We start from the raw sequence: 7,171 nt of genomic DNA, 5'->3' as shown, positions 1-7,171 counted from the left end.
TTTTGCCAAAAGTAGAAGATAATGCATCAAAGGAGTCAAGGAAAGAAGCAAGCTTGTAGATCTGGGATTATCATCTTCTTGGGAAGCTCTAGAAGGTATAAAGTTTCTACCTTTATGCTTTGATTTTTAGTTCTTGTTTCGGTTGCTTTGTGGTATTCTTCTTGTCCTAAGAGTCCCAATATTATGCATGCTTTATTTTGGACGTGTTGGGCTGTCCTTTCAGACCCTAGGATGCGTCCTAAGGCATAAAAATGAGGTCCCTTGAGCTAGTTTGGTCCTTTGTACTTTGTAGGAGGTGTTAATGGATTAAGACCATGCATTAAGCCTTTTTTGGACGACCAAAGTCTTAAAGTTTGAGACTTTATGGTTCAAGAGTACTTTTTAGTAATGGATCTGAAGTCTAAGCTTAGATGCTTAATCCATTAAACGCTTATAAGGATTTTAAGACCTGCGACATTACGCCCTACGTAGGTTGATGTACGCCCCGCGTACTGAGTCAACCACCCCGACGGAGGTCACTTCAAGCCGAAGTACGCCCAACGTACTGAAGGGGTACACCTTGCGTAAGCCTTCTGTTTGTGTTTCGAACTTTGGGCTTCGGGTATTAAGTAATCTGTTGGGCTTTGATAAGAACCTTATGGATCGTCTAGATGAGTGGGTTTTAGGCTAAATAGAGGAGCGGACCTTTGGATAAGGACCAATAAGGGGTTTGGGCCCAATATGGAAAATTGGGCCAATGATGGTCCTTGAAGTAAGTTGGGACTTTTGGATCAAATGTTTGGACTTAGGACTTGGCCCAGTTAGGGAAGGGGTAAGGTGGACATTTACCATAGGTATGGATCCTAAATCAAGAATGGTATCCCAACTCTTAATTGGGTGTTTCTTTATTGTGATAGTTTGGGATTTTCTGTAAGTCAGCAGTCAGCGGTTTTCATGTAGTTCGACATTGTGAGGTGACTCTTCCTCACTATACTTTCGAGTCGAAGTGTAACATCCCGTTTGTTAAATAGATAAAATTAATATGAATAGTACCCCAGAATGCGGAATAATTTAGCAAGACGTTGGTTTTGGGGGTAAGAAAGTCATAATTGAGAGTTTGGGGGTTAAAATCTAATATGAATAGTACAACTTGCTCTCTAAGACCGTGAACTCTTGTGGCATCAACAACTATTAATGACCTACATGACCCCTATATATAGTGGACTTGGGCAGGACACTGGGTTTACGGTCGTAAACAGGCTTACGGCCGTAAACTCACCACTTGGCCGTAAACTCACAAACAACCAACCAAAACCTCATAAAGACTCAAAAGAACTTATTACAATAAAAGTCTAGACCAAACCACTAACTAGACCCTTCAAGGGAAAAAGTGTAACTTTTCCCAAAAGTATGGGAATTTTTTGAAGATTTCACATAGAATGTTGTACTCTAGATGTAATGCATGGGTTATTGTTTCATTTCAGACTAAAACATTAATCAAAAGTTCAAAATTGACCTAACCAAATCCAAGCCCATAACTATAAGTTCATAACCTCAAAACACCAGAAGCGAAACTCCCAGACAATGGTGCGACAGTTTATATCTTCACCATATTCTCGCCTTCTTCAAGCACACCGACTCTTTTCTTCATCCTCCGATTACCAAAGCTGTCGGAGTCGTTCGTTATTCTCCGGTGAATCAGAAAAATGGAGCATATGAAGTAACGTCTACTGACACACTCTCAAAACTCAACAACCTCCCACTATTCGGTGGCAAAAGGAGTTGGAAAATCATGCAAGCTTCATTGGCAAAGTCAATTCCCCTCTTTAAAAAAAGTTCACCACGAGCGGCTGTTTACTCTTTGCTCATACTCATCTCAAAGTCGAATCTCCATCGACCCCAACAGGTTTCTTATATGAGAATTCATACTAACCTAGATTTTATTTCCCTATGCATCTATTGGATTTTAGGTTTTGTGTCATTCATTGATCGGTACTGTTGTGTTAAACTATGACTATCATTGCATTTCACTAATTCCAACTCTTATGATAATTGATGTCTTCATCTTCCCTTCGCATTAAGCTTCCATAGATGTAAAATTGAACATAATCTTTACCTCACACCAAGAAATACTCTTATTTTGGGAAACAACTTCTTGTGAAACTTGGGGACATTAACATAACTTTTAGCTTCCTACAGTTTGCCAAAATCATTTAAAGGTGTGATTCCAATTGTGGAAGTAATGGAGCATTACAAAAACAGAACATTTATATCATACCAAGAGATATCTCTCCATATAAACATTTTCTTACTTTGAACTCATTGTAGGTTATCGTGAAAGAAATAAATTATGTTGCAAGTAACAATAAAATACCAAGCATATACAAGGTAGATTCCTTGGTTTTTTGTATTTTTCCATATAACTTATAACTAATGTGTGTTATATCATTATAATCCTACCACTCCCTCATGTAAAGTTGAATCGGTTGTAGAAAAACATAGCAAACTCCTTGGTTTGTGGCAAATGTTCTTCACAAATCCATATGAATGGAGAGATTTAAGAAAATCCAAGATCAATCCAAAACAATCGGATTTTAAGCATAGGAGTACGGGTGAAGCCCTTTGGCTTAGACCATTTGATCCACCATGGGTTATTAAACAACTACGACGGTAAGAATCTAGAATGGGTGACGTCGGCTTTGGAGAATGTTTAAGGCACCGTTCATCTCTTTCCCCATTAACTTATGATGACAATTGAAGAGTTTAGCATTTTCCGTATACATATTTTTCTACGGTTCTTTGGATTGTGTCATTTTTATTTAATTATAAATGAAACGTCTAATATAAATTATTAAAGAGTTATTAATTCAAATGACCATATTGAAAGTTTTTTTATCATTACATGATCATAATTTTTCGACTTTAAAAAAAATAGCCAACAATCCTACAAAAATAAATCTGCGACTCAAGCAATTTACATGAAGTGCAATCTACTAAACTTTCACGGGTATAGTTTATTCTTTGCGATGAATATATATAAAAGAGTTGACGTCCCCACCTAACAAGGGTCGATACTTGTTAGCGAGAAACCATTTTCCTTGCGAGTAATAATGTTATGATCTTTCCTAGTGTAAGGTTCCGTACATGATTCATAATTTCTACTTGCTAAATGCTCATGAGAACATCTATATTTAAAGGTTTGGAGATTACAACTTTACGTTTTGTCTGATTACTGTAATATGGTTGTTGGTGTCTTTTGAATGGTTGTCCAATCGTTATGATCTCGATTCGATTGTGTTTGAATACATCAAAACATACCGTCTTTCCCAAATCAATAGTGATCGATGGTGCTTCGTCACCCTTTTCGTCATTACTTTATATGTTTAAGATTACTTTATATGTTTAAGAAGAGTGGCAACGTAGAAGAAGACAAACATGCATGTTATAATGATCTTCGAATGTGAAGGAGAAGAAGCCCTCATAGAAAAAACAATATAATTTATAAAGAATGACTATGAATTGGTATATTATTTAGTTAATTAATTTAACTTGTCAGCTTAATTTAGTTTTAATTATAACTATAATCCTACAACCAAGTCACGACTTAAACATGGATTATTTAATCTTGAACGGAGAAATATGCACTTCATAAATTTAAACTCAAAAAATGTGCATGCCTTATTGCAATTCTTATTTGCTGATCGAGAACTAGAAGCCATGTACCTACAATCATCTTGGAATCAGGCCATTGAAGAAATTCTTGTCCATTTATCTTGTTTTAGTTAAAGCCCAAAGAAAGGAAGGCTGACATTGAGAAATTACCTAGTCCATTCGTGAAACTTGGAGCGCCGACTCTACACACTGCCTCTCCCTGATGACTGTTCTTCTTTAGTCGATCTCTAGGACTTGTGGGGCTCGTTTTCCGGTTACCAAGCTTCATCAACCAACATCGATCAAACGTTCCATCCTTTACTGCTTGTGTATCTATCTCCTCACATCGATTCATCCCTAAACTGAGGTTGTTGTTGCCGGAGCCGATAAACAAACATATACATTGGAAATCATCGGAGTGAACCGAGGTTCACATCACACAGTACTGCATCCCACGTGCGGCTCTTTCTTACTCTCCCCAACCCTAAAATCTTCATTAGTTGTATAAATATGAGTATAAAAAGATTGGAATTGATTAGCTTTCGAAAGGATCCCGATATGAAGGTCCCAATTTGAGAAAAATGACAACCTGTGATTTACGTCCTTTGTTGGGGAAGAAGACACCAGCTTTTGAGTCTTGGTAACTTTCGTCCCTAAGATTCAGTCTAATGACATCTTATACCCTAAATTCGAATTATCCATTCAAAACTGATTTGGAAAATTGCATAAGACACCTTTGGACTTATAAATCCTAATTAGTTAACTAAACTGATTTATTTATATTATTATTATTTTTATTATTATTATTATATATTATTTATTTAATTACTTATTTTGACAAACTTATAAAACTTAGTCTTTAATTATATAATTTTTCCTGTAATATATCAATCATATTTCAAAATCATTAATTGGAACCGACGTCACAGTGTGTGATAGGATATAAGGACTATTAGAGTAGAGTTGTATATTTAAACCAATATAACCTGATTTATGATTGGATGTTCGTTTAAATGGTCTATATGAGGAGCTAATGGTGAAACAACGACAAATGTATCCTATAGACTTGTGTTGACGACAGAACGCCAACAAACCGTGAGTCTAGATACACACATTATTGGTGGAAATGACGAGAGATCGTGAACCATTGTTTGTATGTATTGTATATGTATTGTGATATATGTTATTTTATGGAACCAACTAGGCTTTGTTCTTACAGATATAGATTGAATGTTTTTCAAATAATTCTTTGATCATGGAAATGTTTCAACGTGACTATACTCGCATCTAAGAAATAATTATGTTTTAAGACTTTCGCTAAAACTCTCTATTATATTTTAATGATATTTAAAATGAATGTTAGCTATGATATTTTAATGAAAAGGGTTTTGAGTTGTTTTATTTATGTTTTAAAAATGAAAATTTTAGGTTCAAATTTGGGACTTCACATGAAATTTTTTCTTAGTTTGCATTTAGCCCCAAATTTTTTTCCCCATTTTCCATTTTTTTTTAGAAAAAAAATCATTTTAGCCCTTGGCATGTCACAAATAAGTATTTTAATATGTAATAGCTTAAAATAAAAAAAAATAAAAAAGTAAAAAGGCGTTGCAGGCAATAGTTAAAACTGTGACTTCTCTTTGTAGGGACAGAGTGTGTTAGCTAGTAAGCCAACGACTTTTTTTTTTCTATTACCGGTTTTTGTTTTATTTTACTTATAAATGTAATTTAAAATGAAGGAAAATGATATAATGTAAATCTTGAATTCGAGACATCTAATAAAGATTGTGACATTCTAATCTTTGAGTCAATTAAAATTATTAATTTATTCATAACACATTTAAGAAATAATTTGCTATTTCTAATGATATATTTGTTGAGACACCAAAGACACGAGATGTAAGAAATAATTTGCTATTTCTAATGATATATTTGTTGAGACACCAAATACACGAGATGTAGCACGTAGACTTTTAAAGGTTAAATGCAAGAAACAGCATGGTACAACATTTACTTCATATTTTCTTATTACAGTATGCACTTTTAAATTAATTTCTATCAGACATTTGTACTTTGTTAAATATATGTATTATAACAACAGGTAAATTGTTGATTCAAATGATATGACTTGGCACAACTTAATAAGTTTTTATATGATAACAAAGAGAACCCTTAACTCACCGGTAACAAAAAGAGCCCTTGGCTCATCGGCTAACACATCCTTCAAGGAGAAATCATGAGTTCGATTCTTGCCATCCACACCTCTTTCTTTTTTTCTTTTTCTTTTTAAATTATTACGTTTTAAAATACCTATTAGTGATTAACCAAGGGATAAAATGGAAAAAATTCCAAAACATAACAGTAAATGGGGAATAAAAAAAAAAAAAAAAAAAAAAAAAAAAAAAAAAAAACCTAATGGTGCTAAACACAAACTCACATGTAAATATTGAAGTTAAATGCAAAAACTAAGAATAAACTTTCACACCAGCCAAAGGACAAGTCATCATAATCTATTAGCAATGGCAAGGGCCCAATAATAAAAAGTCATTGAAAATAGACAAAATTTCACAATTGGTCCCTGTGGTTTATAGAATATCGCATTTTGAGGACTTCCTAGCAAAAAGTCACGCGACTGGACCCTATGGTTTTTAAAATTATATGAAAGGTCCTCCTGCCGTTAAATCTAACTTTTTTGCCGTTAGCTTTTAAGGAAAAAGACTATTTTGCCCTTGTACCAATATTGCAATACACTACAAACCTCAAGGACCATTCGTGTAATTTTCTAAATATGAAATTATATATATATATATATATATATATATATATATATATATATATATATATATATATATATATATATATTATAAATTTCGCATTTTGTAAATATATAAATTATAAATATAAATTTTATATATATGTAAATATATAATTTCAACAATTTGATAACTTTTTTTTTTATCTTTTTGACATTTTGATTTCTATTTTTATTTTATAGTTTTAGTAATTTATGGTTTTTTGTTATATTTTTATTTATTTTAAATCAAGTAAATAAACTTAAATTCAATAAACCATGTCGAAATTATTTTTTCCTTTAATTTTTCTAATTTGTGAATTGAAGCATTAATATTATTTTATTTTATTTTAATATTATGTCGTTACTGTTAATTTTTTTTTATCACTCAATAGTTAATATCGTTAGCAACTTTATATTTGCATTTATCATTATCCTTATTTGACCTTTTGTTTTCTATTTTTGTTATAATTTTTACTATTTATTATTCTTCTATTGTTTTTATTTGTTTTGATTCAAGTAATGAAAATTAGAAACACAAAAAACAAAAACTCAAACACCAAATTCTAATATACTCTAATATATTAATACATTTTAAATTTTCATCTTTTTTAGGTTTTTTCGTACCTTTTTTAATTTTTTTGTATTGTTTTTTAATTATTTCCTATTTTTATTTTTTTTGTTTCGTTTTATTTTTAATCAACTTGATAACTTTTTTTTGACCTTTTCCAAAAAGTGTAAAATGTATGAATA

Source organism: Lactuca serriola, chromosome 1 (genome assembly GCF_051521515.1).
Source record: "Lactuca serriola cultivar US96UC23 chromosome 1, Lser_US96UC23_V15, whole genome shotgun sequence".
Taxonomy (NCBI): Eukaryota; Viridiplantae; Streptophyta; class Magnoliopsida; order Asterales; family Asteraceae; genus Lactuca; species Lactuca serriola.
Note: the sequence above shows the minus strand (reverse complement) of the source record.